The following is a 25,656-nucleotide window of genomic DNA, read 5'->3' on the forward strand; positions in this document are numbered from 1 at the left end:
TTGAATCTGAGACTTTCCTGATTCTGAAACTCAAACTGAATGCTAATTAAGAGTTTTTAAAAGTATGATTAAAAATGCACACGTGACATTTGGCAATGCCTTGGATCTCTCTAAAATGTCAAGATAGGAAAATATCCAAAACTTTTTTTTTTAGAAAAGAGGAAAGTTGGATTCTAGCCAAATGCCTGCTGAGGAATTCTTCTGAGAATTTCTGGAAACGGTGCTTTTGAAGGTAATCATGTTCTCCATGCTTACATGGGCCCAAATGGTACTCGAGTGAATGTAAAGCCTCATCTGTTTGTGGCTTGCTGTTATATATCCCGAAGACTTCAGTGGTCAAGTTTCACGTTGGCGAGATGACAAAAGAATACATTGTGTTTGGCACTACACAATCCTAGAATACTTTAAGAACAAGTATGCCAAGAGAACCATATTATATAGCTTGAGTTATTTTTTTCATGTGTGATATGTATATCTCCTTATGTTAGACAAACCTATAGCAGTTTTTTTTTTTTTGCTTTTTTATTAAGATAAATACACATCAGATACCTGATATACATATGCTATAGCTGAAGGATGTAGGTGAGTTTATCAGGTAAATAATGTAAAATCAGCAGCTCTCTCATCTAAACTTAATGTCTTAAATCTTATCAACATAGGTTTTTTAAAAAAATATATTTTATTAATTTTCTACAGAGAGGAATGGGGAGGGATAGAGAATTAGAAACATTGATGAGAGAGAAAGATCGATCAGCTGCCTCCTGCACACTCCCCACTGGGTATGTGCCCGCAACCAAGGCACATGCCCCTGACTGGAATCAAACCCAGGACCATTGAGGCCGCAGGCCGACACTCTATCCACTGAACCAAACCAGTCAGAGCAACATAGTTTTTTTTTTTAATGTTTTCACTGATTTTACAGAGAGATGAAGGGAGAGGGATAGAGAGAGAAACATTGATGAGAAGGAAATATCAATGGGCTGCCTCCTACACACCCTCTACGGGGGATCGAGCCCACAATCTGGGCATATGCAGTCTCCTGTAACCCAACCTGTGACTTCTTGGTTCATGGGTTGATGTGCAACATAATTTTTTAAGAGAGAGGGAACAACTGTCTACATACATTCAGAAAGGACCAAGAAGAAAATGCCTAACTTTCCTGCAACAATCTGGGATATTACCATCTCCTCTATTCATTAATTCAGTCTGTTGTTTAATATAGTGAAAATGTTTAGTGTTATTTTTTTAAGCGTACAGGTCTGTCACCACCATCTATCTCCAGAACTGACACTCTTTAGCCATTAAACACTAACTCTCCATTTCCCCTTGCCCCTAGCCCCTGGCAGCACCATTCTGCTTTCTGTCACTATGAATCTGACTGCATTAGGCACCTGATATAAACAGAATCATACAAGAGTTTTCTTTTTGTGACTGGCTTCTTTCACTTAGCACAACGTCTTCAATGTCCATCCATGTTGTAACATGTCAGAATTTCCTTCCTATTTTAAGGCTGAGTAATATTTCATTGTATGTATTAGCACCTTTTTTTTAATCCATTCACCCACTGATGGACACTTAGGTTGCTTCCATCTTTTTTCATTGAGTTTTATTATTAGATGATCCTTCAAAAAGGGACTGGGGACATAGAAGTGGATAATGAACAATGTCTCCCTTTGGGAGGATCAATTGTGGGGAGAGATGAAATAGAATTAGACAAATGTACACCTTGGATCGTTATGGATGGCGAAATATTTTATGAATAAAATGAACCGTAGTGTTGTAATGGACAATGAGGGAGGTATATGGAGACTCCCCTTTACAGGGTCATTTAGGCAATGCCTCCCCAAGAAGGGAACGTCATAGATGGTAATCTTGCCTCTAGTCTACTTAATCCGGGTCAGAATCCTATTTTCCTTGTTGGCTCGTGTGTCCATGGTGCCTCGCACTAAATATTTGTTGAATGTGAGGCGAGAGAAGTAGAGCGGCAGAGAACAGGTCTTCTCCATGTGAAGGAGTCGTCTCCTGCTCTCACAGTTCCTCCCGCCTCGCCTGCTCTCTGCCTTCCTTTCCTGCAGCTCCCCAGGCAGCTGGGGGAAGTGGTAGGCTCAGGGTTTGACAGAGGGGAGATAAATAAATACTGTGTTAATAAGGAAAAAAGAAGAATGATGGGTCAACAAAAGTGATATCAATAGTAATGATACTGATAACAAAGCACAGCATGACAGTGCTTTTTAATTTTGCTAGTTATTATTACTAGAGGCCCCATGCACAAAATTCACGCAAGGGGCTCAGCCCTCACAGTCTCAGCTGCCTTGGCCCTTGCAGCCCAGGCTTCTTCCAGAAAGTCATCTGGATGGTTGTTCTGCTATTCGGTCTAATTAGCATATTATATAGGATTTTCTTTTTATTGAATTTATTGGGGTGACACTGGAAAAATTATACAAGTTTCAGGTGCACAATTCTGCACTACATCATCTGTACACTGTATGGTGTGTTCACCACCCCAGTCAAGTCTGTCCATCACCATTTATCCCCCCTTTAGACCTCCCCGCAGCAATCACCACACTGTTGTCCGTGTGCATGAGTTTTTTCTTTTTTCTTTTTGTTTTTGCTCAATCCCTCTACCCTCCCCACACACACACCCACAACAACAATAACCTATGTGCAAGGTCCTTTTATTATCTCCAGTTATTGATAAAGAAACAGGGGCACGTGCAGGTTAAATGATTTTCCAAAATCCTGTGGGATGAAAATGACAACGCAGGACTTAAACCCACTAACAGGGCTATAGCCCCCCATGCCTTCCTTTAGAAATTAATCGAGGGCAAGGAACAACCCTTGTTTAATATCTAATTTCAGACACCATCCAGATGAAGATAATAAATATATTGGAAAAGAACAGAGACTATAGACATTTGATTTTAGACTATGATTTCCACTTAAAAGTAAATGGGGTATTTGCTAAAGGGTGAAATGGTAGGAAAAATCTCAGTTCCAGGCACAGATCCCTACTAGCCCTCAAACAGTGCTCACTCTTTGGTCTCATATTTTTTATTCAAAGAAATCAGATGAGATGATCTTTATCAATTGAAAAATTCTGTTTATCATCGACTATATTACATTTGATGGTCTGTTAGTCCTACAGCGTAGTGGTGGCTTCAGTCCTCTCTGCGTTTCAATTGCACCTTTCCTTGTGAAAGTAACAATGAGTGTCCTGCAAGAATGTAAACTTATGGTCACATTTGCTTATCTTTGAAGTTCTTGCAGTATTTCAGAAGTTTACTGACAAGCCCCTATTTTCAAAGTGATGAAACAACAGTGTGAACTGGTGAGCTTGACAATCTTTCATAACAAATTACCAAAAACATTCTTTGGGAAAAATCAGCAATGGAGGTGCTATTTAAAGAAGCCACGCCAGCTTCGGTACAAATACAGGACATGCAGTAAGCATCACTTCCTTAGTCCACAGATGTCCTGATTTCAAAAGACCTCTTATCTATTTGTTAAGAGCTTTAGCAAGATATAACTTACATACCATAACGTTCACTGTTTTAAAGGGTACAATTCGGTGGTTTTTAGTAAATGCATAGAGCTGTCCAGATCCACCTGTCAGGAGCATCTATCTCAGTAGCGCCAGAACTAGCATCCCATCAATTTGCTGCATAAACCACTTACGGGGTAGAGAAATGGCATCCAGGGAATCCTGGCTAACCCCAATTGAAATCACTTGTAAAAACACAAGGGGTGCCCTAACCGGTTTGGCTCAGTGGCTAGAGCCTCGGCCTGTGTACTGAAGGGTCTCAGGTTCGATTCTGGTCAGGGGCATGTACCTTGGTTGCAGGCACATCCCCAGTAGGGAGTGTGCAGGAGGCAGCTGATCGATGTTTCTCTCTCATCGATGTTTCTGGCTCTCTATCCCTTTCCCTTCCTCTCTGTGAAAAACCAATAAAATATATTAAAAACACACACACACAAGGGACGATTAAGTATTCAGATATAGACTCCCAATAGCATGCAAATAGATGGTTAAAAGAACACAGTTATTTGTAATATTAGCGCCTACGAAAACAATGCAGGCTTGTTGGCAACAGGTAAGTTGTCCGTTATGACATTTGTCTATATCTTGGGTTAAACTTAAAGTCAGAGACATTTTGTCATCTTCAAACAAAATAAATTAACATTCAGGAGCTTTAAAATAATTTTTTAACATAGATTACCACTTGGGAAAGGCAGAATCATAACATTCAGTGACAAAGTTTGAAATTTTCCTATGGGTCTTAGTGACTTAATCACTAATAGAACTAATGAAAGCTTGATCAAATTATATGTTTGACATTATATGTCTAACTCATTTTTTTTCCCAATTTTATTGAGAAATGTCAACATATAGCACTGTAAAAGTTTAAGGTATACAGCATAATGGTTTGCAATATATGTACAATATCAAGCAGATATTCTGAAAATAAAACAGTACAGTAGCCACCGGCAAAAAAGGAAAGAAAGTTTAATCATTATTTTAAGATCCTTTTTGGTGATTCTATGTTGAAAGTATAGGGAGAATGTTTTCACTGGCAATATCCTTTGTCTTAAAATTTAATGACACAACACATTTAGCAAAGCAGCTAGATTATTTCTCATGCATATATTGGATTGAGGCAGTTACTACTATAGAAAAGACAAAAATAATGAATATTTTATTTCATACCCTGTTTGGCTTGTAACTCTAATGAGCTTTTTCTTGTGTTCATCTCACTGAATGGCCATTTTTGTGTAGCTGCTCAGACCTTGGCAACTCACTTGGGTGCCCTAATGAATGAGGTTGCCCTGCAAATGTGTGATTCTAATTTGTAAGTTAATATAAAACCATGGCACCAGAAGTAAGGAAACTCTGAGATCTCTGCTCTGGGTTCCGTGGTTTTCATTTTCCAATAGATGTCTTTGTAACTTGGCTCAAAAGATTTTCCTGACTTCTGATGCCATCCAGAAAAACATTGTAAGAAACAACTTAATTACAATTTTTAGCCAATTACAAGCTTTTATAACAAACATTTCAGGGTGTGATGATTTGTAGTTAACATTTCATTTCAATAAGTAATTACTTAGATTTACAACTACCTGCACTACATTAATACAAAGCCTATCTTTCTGATCACTGTATATTTGCCTGACACTATGCAAAGCTGCATCCTTTTTGCATTTGGGAGCCCCGTTTTATAGGTGAAGAGGTGGTGGCTTAGAAAAGGTGGTAGATGATTGGATAATGACATCATGACTCGAACTAAGGTCACATAGAGGTAGGTAGGCACCTATGTGCTAATACAGGACTTATTTGTAGCAAAACATCCTCTGTCATATCCAATTATTGCTTTAATTTGAATTGTATTGGGTTTGCATTTAATATGCAAACTGTTATTGCTTTATCATTTTTTTAATTAAATCTTTATTGTTCAGATTATTACATTTGTTCCTCTTTTTCCCCCCCATAACTCCCCTCCTCCCAGTTCCCGCCCCATCCTCCGCCCTCACTCCCCACCCACTGTCCTCATCCATAGGTGCACGATTTTTGTCCAGTCTCTTCCCACATCTCCCACACCCCTTTCCCCCCCAAGAATAGTCAGTCCATTCCCTTTCTATGTCCCTGATTCTATTATAATCAACAGTTCATTCTGTTCATCAGATTATTTATTCACTTGATTCTTAGATTCACTTGTTGATAGATGCATATTTGTTGTTCATAATTTGTATCTTTACCTTTTTCTTCCTCTTCCTCTTCTTAAAGGATACCTTTCAGCATTTCATATAATCCTGGTTTGGTGGTGATGAACTCCTTTAGCTTTTCCTTATCTGTGAAGCTCTTTATCTGACCTTCAATTCTGAATGATAGCTTTGCTGGATAAAGTAATCTTGGTTGTAGGTTCTTGGTATTCATCACTTTGAATATTTCTTGCCACTCCCTTCTGGCTTGCAAAGTTTCTGTTGAGAAATCAGCTGACAGTCGTATGGGTATTCCCTTGTAGGTAACTGAGTTTCTTTCTCTTGCTGTTTTTAAGATTCTCTCTTTATCTTTTGCTCTTGGCATTTTAATTATGATGTGTCTTGGTGTGGTCCTCTTTGGGTTCCTTTTGTTTGGGGTTCTCCGCGCTTCTTGGACCTGTAAGTCCATTTCTTTCACCAGGTGGGGGAAGTTTTCTGTCATTATTTCTTCAAATAGGTTTTCAATATCTTGCTCTCTCTCATCTTCTGGCACCCCTATAATTCTGATGTTGGTACGCTTGAAGCTGTCCCAGAGGCTCCTTACACTATCCTCGCATTTTTGGATTCTTTTTTCTTTTTGCTTTTCCGGTTGGGTGTTTTTTGCTTCCTCGCATTTCAAATCATTGACTTGATTCTTGCGCTCCTCTGGTCTGCTGTTGGGAGTCGGTATAATATTCGTTATTTCAGTCCGTGTATGCTTAATTTCTAGTTGGTTCCCCAATATAACATCGAGGGTCTCATTAGTTTTCTTGTAGATCTCATTAAGTTTATCGGCGGCTTCTAAACAGTTCTTGAGAGACCTTAAAAGTGTGGTTCTGAACTCTATATCTTCCATTGGCAATTTTGTCCTGTTTCTTTGTCTCCGCATTTTGTTATGCTTCCTTGGTGCACCCCCTAGTGGTCTTTGTGCGCAGTCTTGTAGTTAAGCCTTGATTGTTGTAGCTAATACCAGGGAGGGTTTGACCTCCAGGCCAAGTGGCTGTGAGAATCAGCTGTGTCTGCAGTGAGAGAACTTCTGTCCTCTAGGGAGGTACTAATCTAGCCTTTGCCTGAGGCTATCCGGCAAATGCCTCTGTGTGGGGCTTGGGCGGGGCGGGTGGGTCGCACAGGATCAACAGGGTGGGCCGGAGAGAGCAGTTATGGCGGCTCTCAGTCCTGTCCCCAGGGGCTCTGCCTCTCTGAGTCCCAGCACCCGCTGCAAACCTCGGAGAGAAAGCTGCACTCGCTCTGACCGAAGCCAGACAGTCCCGCTTCTCCCGTTTGAGTCTGGGTTCCTAAAGACTTGCCCGGATCTGGAGCTCAGAGTCTGCGACTCCCTCCCGTTTGAAAACGCCAACCGCGCCCTCCGCCGCCGCCAGCCTGCTCCGCGCACTCCGCACCTCAGAATTTGACTTCAGCACTGCGCCTCCTCTGAGTGTCCGTATGCGTTTCTCTTTCCTCCTAGTTGTAGGACTTCCACTCAGCCAGCGTTCCTGTGGTTCTGGGTGATGTCCCTTCCGTCTTTTAGTTTCACTTTTGAAGTAGTTGTTCAAGGCAGCAAACTCCGGCGTTAACCTATGCCGCCATCTTGGTTCTCTCCTGCTTTATCATTTATATAAGAACTTCACTTACAAAATGTTTACCAAGTTTATATTTTTACATATTTCAGCATATATTGTTTCCACTCCAGATCATGCTGCTTCCTCACCTTTATATTTTTCTGCTTTACAATTAATATTATTTCTAAAACTAGACCTAAAACAAGTTAATTTTAGTTTTTCTAAGATTTTCTTAAATACAAGTTCTAGAAACTCTTAAATATATTATTTTATTCATTTTAACAAGTACATACTTGAGTGGTTATTTATTCTCTTGTTACATATGTTCTGAGAAATCAAACACATCTTAAAAGATAAGCTATTAACCCAATTAAACGTTTAAATTTTGGATTTTTATAGATAACATTTGCTTTATCTACAGAAGTTTAGAGCATTGAACTTCTAAGAATTAAAAGCTACTCTAATCATGAACGAACAGATTCGAAGATGTTAGCAAACTCTCACAAACCAAAGCAAAACTAAGACATTTTAATTGATTTTGGTATTACCTTAACAAATATAAAATAAGAACTTAAATGTTTTCAAAATATTCATTAAAAGTAGAGAAAACTTGCCCGGCCAGCATGCTCAGTGGTTGAGTGTTGACCTATGAACCAGTAGGTCCAAGTTCAATTCCAGGTCAGGGCGCATGCCTGGGTTGTAAACTCAATCCCCAGTGTGGGGCGTGCAGGAGGAAGCTGATCAATGATTCTCTCCCATCATTGATGTTTCTATCCCTCTATCTCCCTCTCCCTTCCTCTCTGAAATAAATACAAAATATTTTTTTAAAAAAGTAGAGAAAACCTTGTTCGTTTATTCACATAACTATTCTTTCTAGTACCTGAGTGAAAATTATATGTTATTAGTTCCTTTCATAAACCGTTTGCTCAAGCAGAAAACCTGAAAGAATTTTGCAGGTATACACAGGGTTGTAATAACTTACTGAGACTTGGAAGACAAGACATGATCACTGTTCTACTCAAACTCATATAATTTAGAAAATTTTATAGACATAGAAGAGATATTACCAGATTAAAACTATGCCAACTCTGTCTCACAAGACTTGTAACAAAAGCTAGTTGCATTACTGGTTGCATATATTGGAATAAGTTGGACAAATAGACCAATGCATTATGGACTATAGTGTTTAAACTATAGATTATGGCCTCTAAGAATTTTATACTTATCTTCTAGTCTTTGGTTTTGCAAACATATTTTTTAAAATATTTTTAAAATATATTTTTTATTTATTTCAGAGAGGAGGGGAGACGGAGAGAGAGGTAGAAGCATCAATGATGAGAGAGAATCATTGACCAGCTGCCTCCTGCATGCCCTACCCTGGGGATTGAACCCAGGCATATACCCTGACCGGGAATCAAACCATGATCGCCTGGTTCATAGGTTGATGCTCAACCACTGAGCAATGCTAGCAGGGCAAACTTATTTTTTCATATGACTAAATAAATATTTATTATTATTCCTGTGTCCAAATGTGCAATTCAACTTCTTAAACTGATATGGTCATATCCTCTAAATTTAACAACATTCAAAACACTATCCAATAAACCAAGAGAAAATTTTCATGTTCAGTATTCATCATTGTGATATAACTTAGATTACTTTCTCAATTGATATTATGAAAATTTAAAATGTAAGAGCGCAATAAACTAATATTAAGTTTTTCTAAAGGAGGGTTTCATTGATTATGGAGTAACTAGGGACTGTATCCTTTGTTGTAAAATGTTTATGAACATTGCTTGATTTGCAACCTCATTGGTTGTATTGAAAGTTCATTCTATACAAAAAATGATGCATCTTGTGAACAAGAAATGTGTTTACACAATGGTCAACAGAAAACCCTTGATTAAATGAAGTATAAAAATTGGTTAGATTAGAGGCTCATTCCATTTATTTTAGTTTTCAGTTGTGTGGAAGAATAAAGCTTTAGTTTTGCTAAAGACTATGCTTTAAAAAATAGAACAAATTTTCTTTATTGACATAATTAAAACCATGTTTTTAAAGAGAATGAAAAACATTAACATGCTAAGCTAACTTTTGAAGAGTGAAAGTAATAGGTTGTAGAACTCTAAAAGAAACACATTGATATTTTCTAGTAAATAAATTGTTTGCATTTAATCTTTCTCTTCAAAGTTTGAACTTATTTTGTACTGCTATGTTTTAAAGAACTAAATTTCTAACCTGTACTTTTGATGCTTTTATGAAGTTTATTCTTAGGGAAATTAGGTGGGTGAAGATGGCTATCTACTAAAAATACATAAATTAAAAGAGCTAAACTTTGGTTGCTTTGAAACTTATTAATACAATGAAATAGTAATATTAATCTGCAAAGTCAAGTCCGTTTTATCACATGAAGTCTATGTTGAGTTTTTGTGGGGTTTTTTTTTGTTTGTTTTTTTAGAAAATACTTTAAAAAATAAGGAACAATACAATGTAATGTATAAACTTTTGGTACCTTAGGTGGAATTTCACGTGAAAATTTGCATGGTGTTTTTTCATAAATAATATTAGAATATTAAAAATTGCCAATAAAAACAAGTTTGATAATGCTTAATCACTTTTAAATATTAATTAACAAGTTAATGAAGACTATTAAAACTGTAGTTTATTCTCATATTAAATTCTATTCTCTGATTAACTGCACAAACAATCATGGGCTCTAATATCTAAATATAACCACAAGAGGAAAGGGATAGATTTCCTGTAACATTTATTAACATATGCAGCCTGTGAGAATTCTATTAGTCCAGACAGGAGAACTGCAATGTTTCTTTTGTCTTCCTTATTAATTTTGACAGATTTGAAGTGCTTGCATTTCTGGTTTCCATGAATTCCCTACTCAGCAACAGTTTAATTTTGCATACTTATTAGGTGCTTTAAAAATGCTATACTTTTTAAAATAGGGGTGCAGAAAAAACTAACTAGAAATAGGTTATACAAAACATTTTCTTTCTTTTTAATTTCAGTGAAGAGAATCTATCTTTGAAAAATAAAATCAAAGCATCAATTAAATTGATATCATTCCACTCATAGTTATATAGTCACAAATTGAGGACTGTGAATGTAATGGACTTAATAATCCAACCATGCTATTTTCTGTTTTATGGAGATGGTGGGTATAGTGAGTAAGTTATAAGGGACATGTCTTTTTAAATATTCTTGAGTCTTATCTCATTAATTTCATAAGTATGCAGATATTTTGTCATATTTTGCACAATTTTTTTCTTTCTATTGGGAAAAGAAAAATATTTATTTTTATTAAATATTTTTTATTGATTTTAGAGAAAGGGAGAGGGAGAAAGAGATAGAAACATCAATAATCAGAGAGAATCATTGATTGTCCGTCTCCTACATGGCCCCACACTGGGGATCAAGCCTGCAACCCTGGTATGTGCCCTGACCGGGAATCAAACCGTGACCTCCTAGTTCATAAGTTGATGCTCAACCACTGAGCCACACTGGCTGGGCTCAGAAAATACCTTTTGTAGCAGTTCAGATATATATTGAGTTATTTTTTTTAATTGGCTGTTTCTTTTGATACTGTTATTTCACTCAAAAACTTTGGTACTTTGGCTTTGATGATAAGAAAGAGTAGTCGAACAGCCTTCCACACTGAAACATCTTTTTAAAGAAAATTTGTTTTGTCATTTACTTCTTTATTGTTTGACATTTAAAATTTCTTTCTCCTATTAATTAGTTTTACTTTGATAATCATCAAGGCATCACTCTTAGGACCTTCTTACTCAATGTTATTATAATAGTTGATGGTTCACTAATTGTGTCCTGTGCTCTTAATTTTGCATATAAAACACCATTCTCTTCATTTGAGTGTATGTAACAAAATGTGCTGCTGCAATGAGCATGTTGGCTTTTAAGTCATTGAATAAATATATATAAATTGCCTCCTGTATGGTAGACACTAAACGTTCCACTGATGCTTAGAAGAGAGGCAGTCTTTCTGAGTTCATTGAAATAGAATGTCTAAATGATGATTAAATAAGTATTAAAGTACAGTGCACTGTGAAGTATTTTATTTTGAGAGATCAAGACTTTCAGAAGAAATATTTTACATTTAACATCAGATCAAAACTATATTTTTATTTATTAATGAGCCAATTCTCTTTTATAGAAATGAGAATTGTTATAGTTTTGAGGTTAAAAAAGAAAAATTCAGTGTGGCACTGAGCAGCACAGATAGCCAAAATGCTATGAATGAAACATGGCTTTCTCTTTAGAAAAATCCACAAAACCCTAAAATGGGACTTTGACCTTACAGGTAAGGGTTGTTGTTTAAAATATATACAGAAGTATAAGTATTATACTAATAAGCAACTAAAATAAAATAGAATAGCTATAAGTCAAAACTTTGTTTTTTGTATCAAGTAATAGAAATTTCTTCCAAGGCGAAGACTGATGTGCAAAGGTGAGATGGGGCTGAGGGATTACTTTGGCATTGTAGTCATTTCATAAAGAAGTCTAGCCAAGCCTCATATGGGTACTAACAAGCTACAAAAGACAGAGTTGACTACGTGTTCCAGGGGCTGCATCCTCTCTTATGGTGTGACATTATTATTCTCTTGTAGCATACCCCTTTTTCCATAATTTTCTACTCTTTAGACAATCTGATTGACTCAACCCAGCATGAGTTTCTCCTCTTGGTTCAGGTGCTCCTACCCCCTTTCCCTAATCTTTGGCTTGTGGGAGGGACAAGGGGAACTTGAAGTTATGTCTTATTTTTGCCGGGAGCCGGTCCATGCTTGCTGTTTCAAGGGACCTGGCATATATGGCATACTGTTCTTAATATGTTTGCTCACCTTCTTGGCACTATGTGTTTTAACCAAGGTCTCTGAGAAAGGTTGTTTCCCCAGGTAGGGATTTTCCCCTGAAGTTAGGGAGGGAATAAAACCTCTTAACTAAGTGCCAGGCAGGCAATTAATCACTTTAACTACGAACAATCATGCTTAAGCTACATAATCTTTACTCCCTGGAATGAAGATAAGAAACGCCCTAACCTTTGTAATAGAGATTGATAGGATTGAATCAACTGGTATAAATACAGATGCAACAAGACAGCAAGACCCAGAACTTAGAACACAGAACTTAGATTGAGAGAACATGGCAAAAGATCCTGGACTGAACCTGACTACAGAAATTGGCAAGAGAACCTGACTAGAACCTGGTGACTGAACCTGGCTGGAGAACCTAGTGAGGGTACATGGCTACAGAACCTGGCTGGAGAACCTGGAGAACCTAGCAAGAGAACATGGACACAGAACCTGGCTGGAGATCCTAAGCAGAACCTCTCTGGAGATCCAGACCAGAACTTGGCTGGAGATCCTGGCTGGAGATCCTGGATGGGCTGCTGATCAGCTGAACGCTGTCTCCGTGTCGTTCCTTCTTCGCCGACTCCGTCCTCACCTATGGGGAACCCCTGGACCTGCTGGGGCTGGACCCCGGCATATTTTAAGTTGCCCTTGTAAAAAAAAATAGGGGTATGGCACGTTAAGTGAGAATGGGAAGTTATACAGGGTAGGAAAATTTATTAATGAGTTCATAGTAATAAAACTTGTCTCTCCCTGGCCAGTGTGGCTCAGCGGGTTGGGCATCATCTCTCATGCATTGGAAGGGTGTAGGTTCAATTCTTAGGGCCCATGTCCTGGGTGGTGGATCGATGTTTGGCTCTTCTCTCTCTCTCTCTCTCTCTCTCTCTCTCTCTCTCTCTCTCTCTCTCTCTCTCTCTCTCTCTCCTCCCCCCATCTAAAAAATAAATCAATACAAATGTTTTTTTTTTTTTAAAATAACTTATGTCACAGCACAGTGTATATCACAGATAGCAGTATACATAAGCCTACTTCTTTTTCTTTTTGCCTCTTATTTTAAACAGAACAGTAATCCATTATTTAGAACATGAAAATTAAGTAAAATATTCAACTGATGAATCCATTGTCTTAACTTGTGTATCTGTTAACTATTGCCACAATGTTGTTGCAGAGAAATAGCCACAACATCTCATATACTTGGAACGATACACTCATACATCTGTGGGCAGGTTAGAGTTGGACTGTCTAGGCTGGGCTCAACCAGTCTCTGAGTTAGCTGGGACTACCTCCTCAATACCTGTTATCTTCCTTCTGGTACTAATGGACTAGCAAGAATGTTGTTCTACTGACTATGACAGAGGTACAAGAGACAAAGCAAATACATTTCAAGTCTCTACTTTTGTTATATTTGTAAACATCCCACTGACCAAGATAATTATCACAGATAAGCCCAAACTCAAAAGGCAGAGAAAGAAACTCCATCTTTAGTAGGAGGGACTGTGAGGTTGCTTGAGGCAGGGAGTGAAGAATTGGGGTCAATGATTCAACCCACCACTGCTTGTATCCTTAATGTGAATCAAACTACTTTTCTATTTTTAATCAGTCTTCATAGAAGCCTTATGTATTTTATAAAATTCAGTATCTATTGGGCAAAAGAAAAAGTGAATAAAAAATGGTAGACTATTTTTGTTTGTTGTATATTACACTTCCCTTTTGAGTGTGTCTACCATGTCCAGATTCACAACTACTGAAAAGTATACCACAGGCTGCCTTTGCAGAGTGTTTGTTTTGAAGGATAGTATAAAAATTCCCCTAAGTTTCATATGCAACCACACATATTTTAACTTGATCTTTTCTTCTGCATTTACTTTTGGGAGTCCTTAAGAATCTGTTAAAATGCAGAAATTATGCAGTATTGATTTCAGGAAAAGTTGAAGTGGTTACACATGATTGCCTTTGCCTTAAAAGAAATCCTTATTTGGTTCTAATTTGAACAATATTGAAAGCACAACAAAACTAGCTTTTTATTATGTCACCACACATTTAGTGAGTTATGGAAAGCATTTTGTTTCAAGAATGGAGTTAACTATGTCTTGTCCACACTTCCAGCCATTTCTGGCTGCTTTCCAAGCCCGCCTGTTACTCATGCATGTTTGTTTCCGAGTAAGAATAATGCATCGAAAACCTAGGAACATGCTCTGCTGACTGCTAAGAGATTTCCAGCTGTGAGAGATTCATGTAATTGCTTCTGTTTGAGAAATATAATTGGTCGCAACTGCATACATGTAGTTTATATGGAAATATGTTCTGTTTTAAAACTCATTATGTTTATTTTTACTTGGCTTTTAAAAATTAAAAAGGATCTAAAATGTGTATGTTTTCTTTTTTCCTCATATTCCAGAATACTTGGAATAAAAACGGTACAAATTTGTGTGAGATACATGCACAGATATCTAAATTTACACATACTGTAAATTTAAGATATAAAGTTTGAAATGCCAAAATACTGATTAGCCTAGAAATCCAAAAAGAATATTCCTATCCCAGAGTTAAATGTTGCTTCCTCAAATATTATCATTGCATCATGTTCCTTTTACTAAAGTGTTTTTTTTATAAAACAATATAGTAAAAAAGTGTTCAGTATATAAAAGATATTTAATCCTCGCCTTCTAGTAAAATGCAATGATTTTTCAAAAATTTTCTTGTCATTCTAAAAAAAAAAAAGTCCAAAACTTTAGCTAAATGCATAGACTTACTTTGTAATGAACCCTGGACTTAGTAGGGTTTATTCCTATAACAGACCAGTGTGCCCAAGCATTCCTGGTTCCCTCTTTCATGCCACGGTGGCTTTGGTTTTTCCTAATAGGTCACACCTAGCCCCTGCCAGGCGTTCCTAGTATGGCATCACAGGCCTTTTCTCCCAAGTTTGGTGTCTCTCATTTTCTTTAAGAAATACCATCAACATGGGATAGCCACCACAGACTCTTTTGCATTCGGTCGGCTGTACATCATAAATAAATACCTAAAAGCATTGTTCACTGCATATGATCAGACCTCGCACGCCTATGGAATCCAAATATTGCATTCCTGACATTTAGGACTTTTAAATGTAGACTGCTCTTTGCTAGGGCCTTCCCATAACTAAAATATGAGTCACTTGTAAACCATAATAGATTCTGGCTGTCCAGCATGATGAAGTGTTCTGGATGGAGTGAAACATTTCACCCAGACTCATGGCAGCAGAGTATCCCCAGTGGTCACCCCAAATAGGGAAAGAAATGAAGAGGAAAGTCAAAGGAGCTATGCAATCCCTGGCACCCTCCTTTCGTGGCAATAGGGCTCCTTACTCCTGTGGCTAGAAATGCAAGTGCTTAGAGTGTAAGCCCATAACTGACAGTACAAGTAGCCGTTGAATTTTCTTTTTCCTGATGGCTAAATTTAACCTGAAGCTTTAAATTTTAAAAAGGCATCAGTCATGTATGCTACCAAGTGAAATTATATGGTTAGTTCTAAACACGCGCGCGAGCACACACACACACACACACACACACACACACAACTAATGTAGAATATCAAACTTTCTGCTGAAATTTATCATTTAATTGGACCTGCTGCTATGGAACCGCAGTATATACCGACTTTGACATAAATTTACTAAATAAAGACTTGTTATTGGAAGCCTAAAAGTATGTAAAATGTGTCAATCCCAATGGAACTAACCGAATCCTGTAATATCTGGCTTCGTTTGAAGAGAGCATGCAAAGCTATCGCCAAACATTTTAAGTACAAATGTGATTATTCCCTTGAGCCATGGTTTTAATATTTCTATCCTGCTGTCTTCGTTTAGTCAATGTTGCTCTTGATTCCCACGTGTAATGTCAAGTCACAGAGAGTCCCCTGCGCGCTCCACTCTGAGACGGGTTTCCAGGTGTCCCTCAGCACCAGCCGCCACTGCCAGCCATGGGCTCAGCCAGCTCCACACAGACCCCCCTCCCCGGCAGGAAAGGTGGAGTTTTCCTTTGCAGGGTCAAAGGAAGTGACCCCCGGGGGCGCAGTGGCTGCACCGATCCTGGTGCAGATTTCAATTGGGTTCATTTCCTTTCTGTTTCAACTCCTTCCTTGAGCCTCCATACAGAAATGTAAGGGTCAGTCTCAGCATCTCTCTGATGGAATAAAAATTGTTTTGAGTGTAAGATTAGACATGGTTTTTTTTCACCGAATTTCAGGAGGACCTACGCAATATAAACTGGGGTGTCACTTAGCAAAGCGCTATTGGAGTGGCATCATAATGACCCGTGAAGGGCAATGCCCATTTGAACAAGCTCAGTTATTCTTCCAGGTTTCCTCGTGTGCGTGACTCTCTTGGTGTTCAGTGTAACTGCTTCTGAAGCAGTGATGGGCATTACTTCGTCTCTTCTGTTCCAGTCTCCAAAGTGGGAGGTTTTTTCTGAAGCCCTTCATTTGAAGTCATCATTCGGAGTATAAAGTTATTGAATGATCACCAACTATGATTTCACATCATAAAATTATTACATGGTGGCATGATGGGCACACATGAACTAGGAAATCAGTAGGACTGACTTGTTTCTAAATATCATTATAATATAGGACAACTTTGAGTAATGCACTTGTTATAGACCAGTATCTATTTTATTTGCTAAACATGTGAATCTAGCACTTCCCTTTTCTTTCCCCCTCTTTTCCCCTCACCACCCCAGGCATGTTACCATTTAGCTTCCTCACTCCCAAGCTGCAAGGGCCCTTCCTACACTTCTATAACTTGTTTCCTAAGCATACTTTCCCTACAAATTACTTCTACCTCTTTGATTTTATAAATGAACGTCCTTATAAAAAATAAAAATAAACATGTACAAATAACCTGGCTTTCTTTTTTTCCTACTCATTTTTACCTGTGATTTATTTGCACTTCCCATAGTTTCTTTTAAACAAAGGTTTGTATTTTACAGGTTTTTTAATGGGAAATTTGATTTACTTACTACTTTTTAAGTAGAAAACTGTATCTGTTAGAAACATTCTTTTCATTCTTTTTTTGCTTTGCAACCAACTTGGGAGAAGAGTTCTCGTCTTCATTTTATTGTATTGAAATTTTCTTTCATTGACATATAGTAGACTTACAGTGTTATGGTAGTTTCATTTCATTTCCGGTGTACAACATGGTGATTCTATATTTATATACATTATGAGTGATCACCACGATAAGTCTAGTTACTATCTGCCACCATACAAAGTTACTGCAGTTTATAGTATCTATGCTATTTGTGACTCGTTCTAAACTGGAAGTGGGTAGCCTTAATAATCTTGACCTATTTTTCCCACTTAGTCTGTTTCTGTTTTGTGTTGTTTGTTTTTTAGATTTCACATAGAAGCAAAATTATACAGTATTTGTTTTTCTCTGACTACTTTCACTTAGCATAATACCCTCCAGGTCCATCCATGTTGTCATAAATGGCAAGATTTCACTCTTTTATGTAGCTAATATTTCATGATATATGGTATATTATGTCTTCTTTATCCATTTATCTATCAGTAGACTTAGGTTGCTTCCATATCTTGACTATTGTAAATACTGTAATGCTGCAAAGAACATAGGGGTGCATAAGTCTATTCATACTACTGTTTTTGTTTTCTTCAGAAAAGTGCCCAGAAGTGGCATTGTTGGGACCTGTGGTAGTTGTATTTTTATTTTTTCAAAGAATCTCCATACTGTTTCCCACAATGGCAATACCAGTGTATATTCCCACACACAGTGCACTAGGCAGCCAAGTGTTGTTTTTCTTAAATAAATCACTTGACATTTTGACACCTTGCTTTTGATTCTCTATAACATGAAGGAGATGGACTTGATGATATTTAAAATTCCTTCTAAAAATTTTACTACATCTACTTTAAAATAAATGGATTTATAAACTTTTGGTGTACTATGAATTCTGCAATTTCCCAAAAGGAAAAAAAAAAGTAGATTGTTTTTCATTCTTATTTATTAGAACCATTATGTAGGGTTCAGGAAAGTAATGAATTAAAAGTATGTTTAGATTTTTTTTTTTTTTCATTCTAATTCACTAAGAACCACTTAGCTTGTAGAGAGGTTATGAGTTTAAGAGTATGTTTTTAATTGTGGTTGAGATAGTGACCACAATGCAATTATCAGTTTATTAACTTAAGAACAGACTTATAATAGACTTTTCTCCCCCCCCCCCTTTTTTTTAAATTTAGAGAGAAGAAGGGAGAGGGAGAGAGGGATAGAAGCATCAATGATGAGAATCATTGATCAATGATTGGTTGCTTCTTGCACATGCACTGCTGGGGATTGAACCCACAATCTCAGTATGTGCCCTAACCAGAAATTGAATCCTGATCCCATGGGTTGATGTTCAACCACTGATCCACACTGGCCAGGCTGGACTTTTCTATTTTAGTCAATTCCTTAGTTTGACTGTAACATATCCTATATAATAAAGAATATGCAAATTGACCATCACACCCTGGTGCAAGATAGCCGCCCCCATGTGATTACAAGATGTCTGCCCCCATGTGGTCACACAATATGGCCGCCACAAGATGGCCAACAGGGGAGGGCAGTTGGGGGTGACCAGGTTGGAAGGGGCGGGCAGTTGGGGAGGACCAGACCGGCAGGGGAGGGCCATTAGGGGCAAGCAGGCCAGCAGGGGAGGGCATTTGGGGTGACCAGGCTGGCAGGATAGGTCAGTTGGGGGGACCAGGCCAGCAGGGGAGGGCAGTAGGGGGCAATAAGGCCAGTAGGGGAGCAGTTAGGCATCAATCAGGCTGAAGGGGAGTGGTTAGAGAGTGATCAGGCTGGCAGGCAGGAGCAGTTAGGGGCAATCAGGCTGGCAGGCGAGTAGTCGGGAGCCAGCAGTCCCAGATTCAGAGAGGGATGTCTGATCAGGCCTACACCGGCAGTTTGGCATCCCCTGAGGAGTCCCAGATTGGAGAGGGTGCAGGCTGGGCTGAGGGACAACCTGCCCCCACCCAGTGCACAAATTTTGTGTACCGGGCCTCTAGTTACTTTCATAATATCAATTTAAATTGGTTTTATAGTTATATCTATATGTATATTATGATTTGATAATTGCTGTTGTTAATTTGCAATTGCTCATTGATTATGTAGTTGTATTCTGATTGATTTACTTTAAAAATTCAAAATAAATCTCTAAGATGTGATACCAATCTTGATGCAGTGCAGGATAAAAGTATAGTTTGCATATTACAGAATGATATTTAAAAGAAGAAAGCATTGTACTCATTTCATAACAACTATTTGCACAATACGATTTTGGGGTTTTAAACACCTGTGTAACTATTCAGCCAGGTGAATATCAAAGACTCTCTTCCTTCAGAATAAAGAAATTTGGGGACAATATTTCAAGCCATATTTTCAATTTAAATTTCACCTTTTTTAAATTACCAAAAGACAATTTTTTTTATTATTTTTATTTTTAATCTCTCTCTCTCTCTCTCTCTCTCTCTCTTTTAAATCTTTATTATTGAGATTATTACAGATGTCCCTCCATTTCCCTCCACCCAGTTCCTGCCCCAACCCAGGCCCTCACCACCCTGCTGTCTGTGTCGATAGGTAATGCATACATGCAAATAAGATCTTTGTCTACTCTCTTCCAGCCCCCTACACTCCCTTCCCTCTAAGAATCATCAGTCTGTTCCATTTCCATGCCCCTGATTCTATTCCATTCACCAGTTTATTCTGTTCATCCAATTTTTTTTTAATTTGATTTTTAGATTCAGTTGTTGATAGATATATATATTGTTGCCACTTTGTTGTTCATAATTTTTATCTTTACCTTTTTCTTCTTCCTCTTCTTAATGAATACCCTTCAGCATTTCATATAATACTGGTTTGGTGGTGAAGCTTTTTATCTGACCTTCAATTCTAAATAGCTTTGCTGGGTAAGTAATCTTAGTTGTAGGTCCTTGCTCTTCATAACTTTGAATAATTCTTGTCACTCCCTTCTGGCCTGCATAATTACTGTTGAGAAATCAGCTGACAATCATATGGGCACTCCCTTGTAGGTAACTAACTACTTTTTTCTTTCTGCTTTTAAGATTCTCTCTTTGTCTTTTGCCCTTGGCATTTTAATTATGATGTATCTTGGTGTAGTCCTCTTTGGGTTCCTCTTGTTTGGGGTCCTCTGTGCTTCCTGGACTTGTAAGTCTATTTCTTTCACCAGGGAGGGGAAGTTTTCTGTCATTATTTCTTCAAATAGGTATTTAATATCTTGCTCTCTCTCTTTTTCTGGCACCCATAATTTGGATGTTGGTACACTTGAATTTTTCCCAGAGGCTCCTTACACTATCTCCATATTTTTGGATTCTTGTTTTTTTTTTTCCTTTTTGCTCTTCTGGCTGGGTGTTTTTTGTTTCCTCATATTTCAAATCATTGATTTGATTCTCAGGATCCTCTAGTCCAGCAGTGGCCAACCGGTGGTCCATGAGGTCCAAAAGGTTGGCTACCACTGCAGTCTAGTCTGCTGTTGAATCCCTGTATATTATTCTTTATTTCAGTCAGTGTATGCTTAATTTCTGACTGGTCCTCTTCCATTTTTTTGGCATTCTCACTAAGATCCTTGAAAGTCTCACTAAGTCCCCTTGGAGGTTTCTAGAAGGTTTTTGAGTAACCTTATAACTGTGGTTTTGAACTCTATATCCAGTAGTTTGCTTTCTTACATTTCTTTCATTTGTGACATGTTTCTTTGTCTCCACATTTTGGCTGCTTCCCTGTGTTTGTTTCTATGTATTTGGTAGAGCTGCTAAGTTTCCTTGAGTTTGCCTTGTGTAGTAGATGTTCTATAGAGCCCAGTGACTCAGCCTCCCCAATCATCTGAGGTGGACACTCTACATGCACCCTTTTGTAGGCTGTGTGCACAGTCTTGTTATAGTTGAGCCTTGATTGCTGTTGGTGTCACTAGGAGGAATTGACCTCCAGGCCAATTGACTGTGAGTACCAGCTGCAACTACAGTAGGAGAGCTGCTGTGCAGGACACACCCTTATGGGGCAGGACTTGCTTCAGTGGGGCTTTGGTGCTCACTGAGTCTGCCCCTTGAGTGTGTCACTTATGGATGTGTAGAATTGTAATCTGGAATGGTCTGACATTGACCACTGGGTACACTGGCTTTTTGGTCTCCAGGGAGGTGCAAAGTCAGCCACTGTCTGGAGCAATGCAGCAGGAGCTACAGAGAGATCTGCAGATTCCTCCTCTTTGTATTGGGTTTGGAAGTGCCCAGATGAGGCCCAGCTGTGAATCAAGGCAGGCTGATGCTGGTGCTGGGTCTGGGGCCTTTTATTGATAGGTTTGGGGCTTCTTGACCCAGCTGCAGCTTGTTTGACAGGTTTCAGCCTGAGTAAGGACAGGCCATTCATATGCAAAAGCTGCTGCTCACAGCTTTGGGTGGGGTTATAAATTGGATGGGCGGGGTCTCAGGGAATCACCAGGGCAGAGCAAACAGAAATGGCTGCCAGCCAGCCCTGCAACCGAGGAGGTTCCAACATAGGAACAAAGATCTCTGCGAGCACCTTCATCTAGAAGAAAGTTGCCCCCGAGTTTCTGCTCCATGCCAAACAGTCCAGTTTCTCCTCGTATGTGTCTGAGTCCCCCACAGCCTTGCCCAGCATTGGAGCTCAGAGGCAGTGGGAACTTGTAAGTTCAGTTTTTGCGCCAGCCTTGTAAGAGGAACAGCTGGGCCTCCAGTAGCCTCTGTGTCCCTGAACCCCAATCCCCAGTGGTTTTTACAGCCCATAGTTTTTACTGCCAGAAATGACTTACTTTCCCAGCTCTGGGACCCTGGGCTGGGCCCTGGTGTGGGGCTGGGACCCTTGCTCCTCTGGGAGGCCTCCTCAGAGATGATCTCCCCCCTGATTAAGAAAGAGGCACACTCGGGTGCTGGACCTGCCCATTGCCCCCCTCCCACCTCCTACCAGTCTCAGTGTGCTTTCTTCTTTACTTCTGTAGTCGCAGGACTTCCATTCAGCCAGCTTTCCGGCGGTTCTGGGTGATGGTTGTTCTGTATTTTAGTTGTAATTTTGATGTGATTGTGGGAGGCAGCGAGTACAGGCATTTGCCTATGCCACCATCTTGGTTCTTCCTCACAGACAATTTTTAAATTAATTGCTCACTAGCCCCCTTAATTTCAACCATATTTGTGTCCCTAAATATGATTCTTCATTCACCAGGGTTTCATTTCCTAGAGATCGGTTGTCTCAGCCAAGAAAGACATTATTCTGAAGGTCCCTAAATGGTGACAGAGGTGATGGCCATGGGCAATACCTGTGGCTCAACCATTAGCTACAATTGATGTTTTTGTTATGAATAAGTCAACCACAAAGCTACCAACTGCCAGTGTAATTGTAGCTGGTGAAACCACATATGTTCCTCCGGAAGGACACAAGGTCAACGTTTGATAGGCAGGCATAAAATATGCATGTGCCTTATCTTCCTGGTGTAAGGTTTCTTCCAGTTTGGAGGGTCAATTTTCACAAACTTTCAGAATTGATACTTTGAAAATTCCCTCTGCACTTAAATTATGGAAGCCGTTGGCAGCTTTTATTTGTTTTACTTAAATACAACCATTTGTGAAGGGGAGCTTCTGAATTCACATTGTGATTTTTTTTTCCCAAAATGAAAATTTAAATGCAATTATTTTACTTATTTCAAGTCTAAACAAATGTAAAGATAAATATTACACACTAAAGGGGCAATGCTAGCACTAAAGCTAAGCAATGATTTTTGGTTTGCATTTTAAAAGAATGGAGTATATTTTTCAATATATATATATATATGGCATAGGAATAATATGGTAGACTAGCTTAAAATTTTGGCTTTATCTGTTTGTTTATTTATTTATTTTTATAGCAAAAGGTGGAAATTTATTGAGAAATGAGCACAGACTCCCATGTGGGGAGGGGGAAAGAGTCCCCTAAAATTTTGGCATTTTAAAATAAATCAATAATAGCCAGTGTCTATATTACTTAAGGTGATCTCATTTGTACAGAAAGAAAGGAGTTTTTAAAAATCATGTCTTAATTTTTGTTTCTAGATACCTTCTTTAAACTTACAGCGTTTGATTCCTGTGTTTTATATGAAAACATTTCCAAATAAATCATACCAGTCTTAGTTCAAAAAGAGCATTGTAATGGATAGCCGTAAGAGTGGGCCAAGCACATGTTAAGACCTAGAATTATCAGGCTGGTAATTGCCAAGGGCAAGATGTAAGGCAGTTCAAAGGTTTTCCAATGTGTGGGGGACCCATATATGCATGGAAAATCCTCAAATACTTCCCTCTGTGCTAAGCATTTTTCTGACATCATCGAAATCGAGTCTTCATAAAGTGCTCTTATTATCCCAATATTAAGAAGAGAATGAGGTTAAGAAATTAAGTGCTCCCCTGGCCAGTGTGACTCAGTGGTTGAGCATCATACTATGAACCAGGAGGTCACAGTTCAATTCCCAGTCAGGTTACATGCCTGGATTGTGGGCTCAATTCCCAGCAGGGGGCACACAGGAGGCAGCCAATCAATGATTCTCTCTCATTGATGTTTCTATTGCTTTCCCCCTCTCTCTTCCTCTCTCTGAAATAAATAAAAACATATTTTTTAAAAAAAGAAAAACCAAGTGCTCAAGTTTACCCAGGTCATACTAGTAAGTCTCAGAACCAGCCAAACCTCCTGCTATTTACAACCGTGCAAAGAAGCTGGACACACTCCTTAGAGGCTTTAATGGTGGCCATCCTGGACCTTTCCTTAAAAGAAGTGGTAGAGGATGGTGCTAGCCAAAACCAGACGGGCAGGTGCCTACCTGCTGAGACTGCTTGTGTAACCATTCCCTAGACCAGTGGTCGGCACACCTCAGCTCACGAGCCACATGCGGCTCTTTGGCCCCTTGAGTGTGGCTCTTCCACAAAATACCACGTACAGTGCCAAGTTGACTTAAAACTTTAAGTAAAGTTTATTAAGTTAATTTTAGGGAACGTTGTGGAGTGAAAGAAGATGTAGTATCGAGGACTGAGAAAGGTATGTTGAGATGGTTTGAACATATAGAGAGGATGAATGAAAGGAGATAGACGAAACAAGTATAAAAGACCAGTGTGGATGGGAGAGTTGGAAGGGGTCTACCTCAGAGAATGTACCTCAATCAGATTGAGGATGTTTTTAGCAAAGGCCAGCTTAGGAGTACCCTAATTAAGTTAATAACAATGTACCTACCTATATGGTTTAAGTTTAAAAAATTTGGCTCTCAAAAGAAACTTAAATCGTACTGTTGATATTTGGCTCTGTTGACTAATGAGTTTGCCGACCACTGCCTTAGACCAGTGGTCTGCAAACTCATTAGTCAACAGAGCCAAATATCAACAGTACTTCTTCAAAATAGACTCGCCCAGGCCGAAAACCAACTTCTGGGCGTGGGCCACGAAGTTTCAATTGCACTGTACGTGCACCCGCATGTGGTATTTTGTGGAAGAGCCACACTCAAGGAGCCAAAAAGCCGCATGTGGCTCATGAACCGCAGTTTGCCAACCACGGCCCTAGACCAATCTGAGTTGTTGGTTATGATCCAAACCCTCCTATTTAAAGGTGGATCTAAAGTTATAATAATTATTTAGAACTTAACTTTGTATACTGTTTTCTGGTTTTCTTTTTGTCAATTGCTCATCCATTTACATGTCTTGCTCTCCCTTCATCCCCCCCATCCCCGGCCCTGCCCTCCTCTTGGGAAAGGAGAAATCAGAATCCTTTTGCTCTTTCCTCTTTGCTCAAATTCATCCTCATCATTCTTGGACCTGGTGGAGTTTTAACAATATAACTGTAAAAGATGACATTTCATCCTCTGAGAAAAATGTCTTGGTTATATCCCAGCTAAATGGATGGGTGGATTTTTCATCATGACTTAATTTTGTGACCCAACTGGGAAAACTTTCACTTTTATTAGCAGCTGTCTTCTCTTTTCTTATCAGATATTCAGCTTTTAGCACATAGCTCAGAAGAGGAAACACATGGTTTGAAGTTATTATATGGACTTCACAAATCCTTCCAAACAATTTTTCTTAGGTAGGGAAACAAACAAATGACTGCCTAAGATCTTTCAAAGAGAGCGGTAATACTTGCAATCTATATAAACAGGACATCTGAAAGGAATGCTTGCTTAGCTTTCGTCACATTAAGAAGTGCTGATAGGAGTGAAAATAGAAAAGAAGATGCTTGTATTTTTCCTTCCCCCACAGGTTGATGGTTGACTTTAAAAGGGAAAATGCTGAGTGTTTCTTAAAACGAAATGGGAACTTCTTTATTTCCCCCAGACCTCAGTTGCCAATCTGTAAACATTTCAAGAGGAAATTGTACACCACTTCATCTGTGTGACAAGTGACATTTACTGGTTGGATGACAGACACACTGGTGCACAAATCTGGGGATTAAAATGACAGTTGATCAGTGAACCTTTTTT

At 38.7% G+C, this 25,656-nt stretch overlaps 1 protein-coding gene across 1 annotated transcript in view; it reads left to right on the plus strand.

Moving 5' to 3' along the window:
* FAT4 (FAT atypical cadherin 4) overlaps positions 1-25,656 on the plus strand; it is a 159,637-nt gene that overhangs the window by 49,424 nt on the left and 84,557 nt on the right. The window lies entirely within an intron of this gene.

This window comes from Myotis myotis, unplaced genomic scaffold, assembly GCF_014108235.1.
Source record: "Myotis myotis isolate mMyoMyo1 unplaced genomic scaffold, mMyoMyo1.p scaffold_m19_p_6, whole genome shotgun sequence".
Taxonomy (NCBI): Eukaryota; Metazoa; Chordata; class Mammalia; order Chiroptera; family Vespertilionidae; genus Myotis; species Myotis myotis.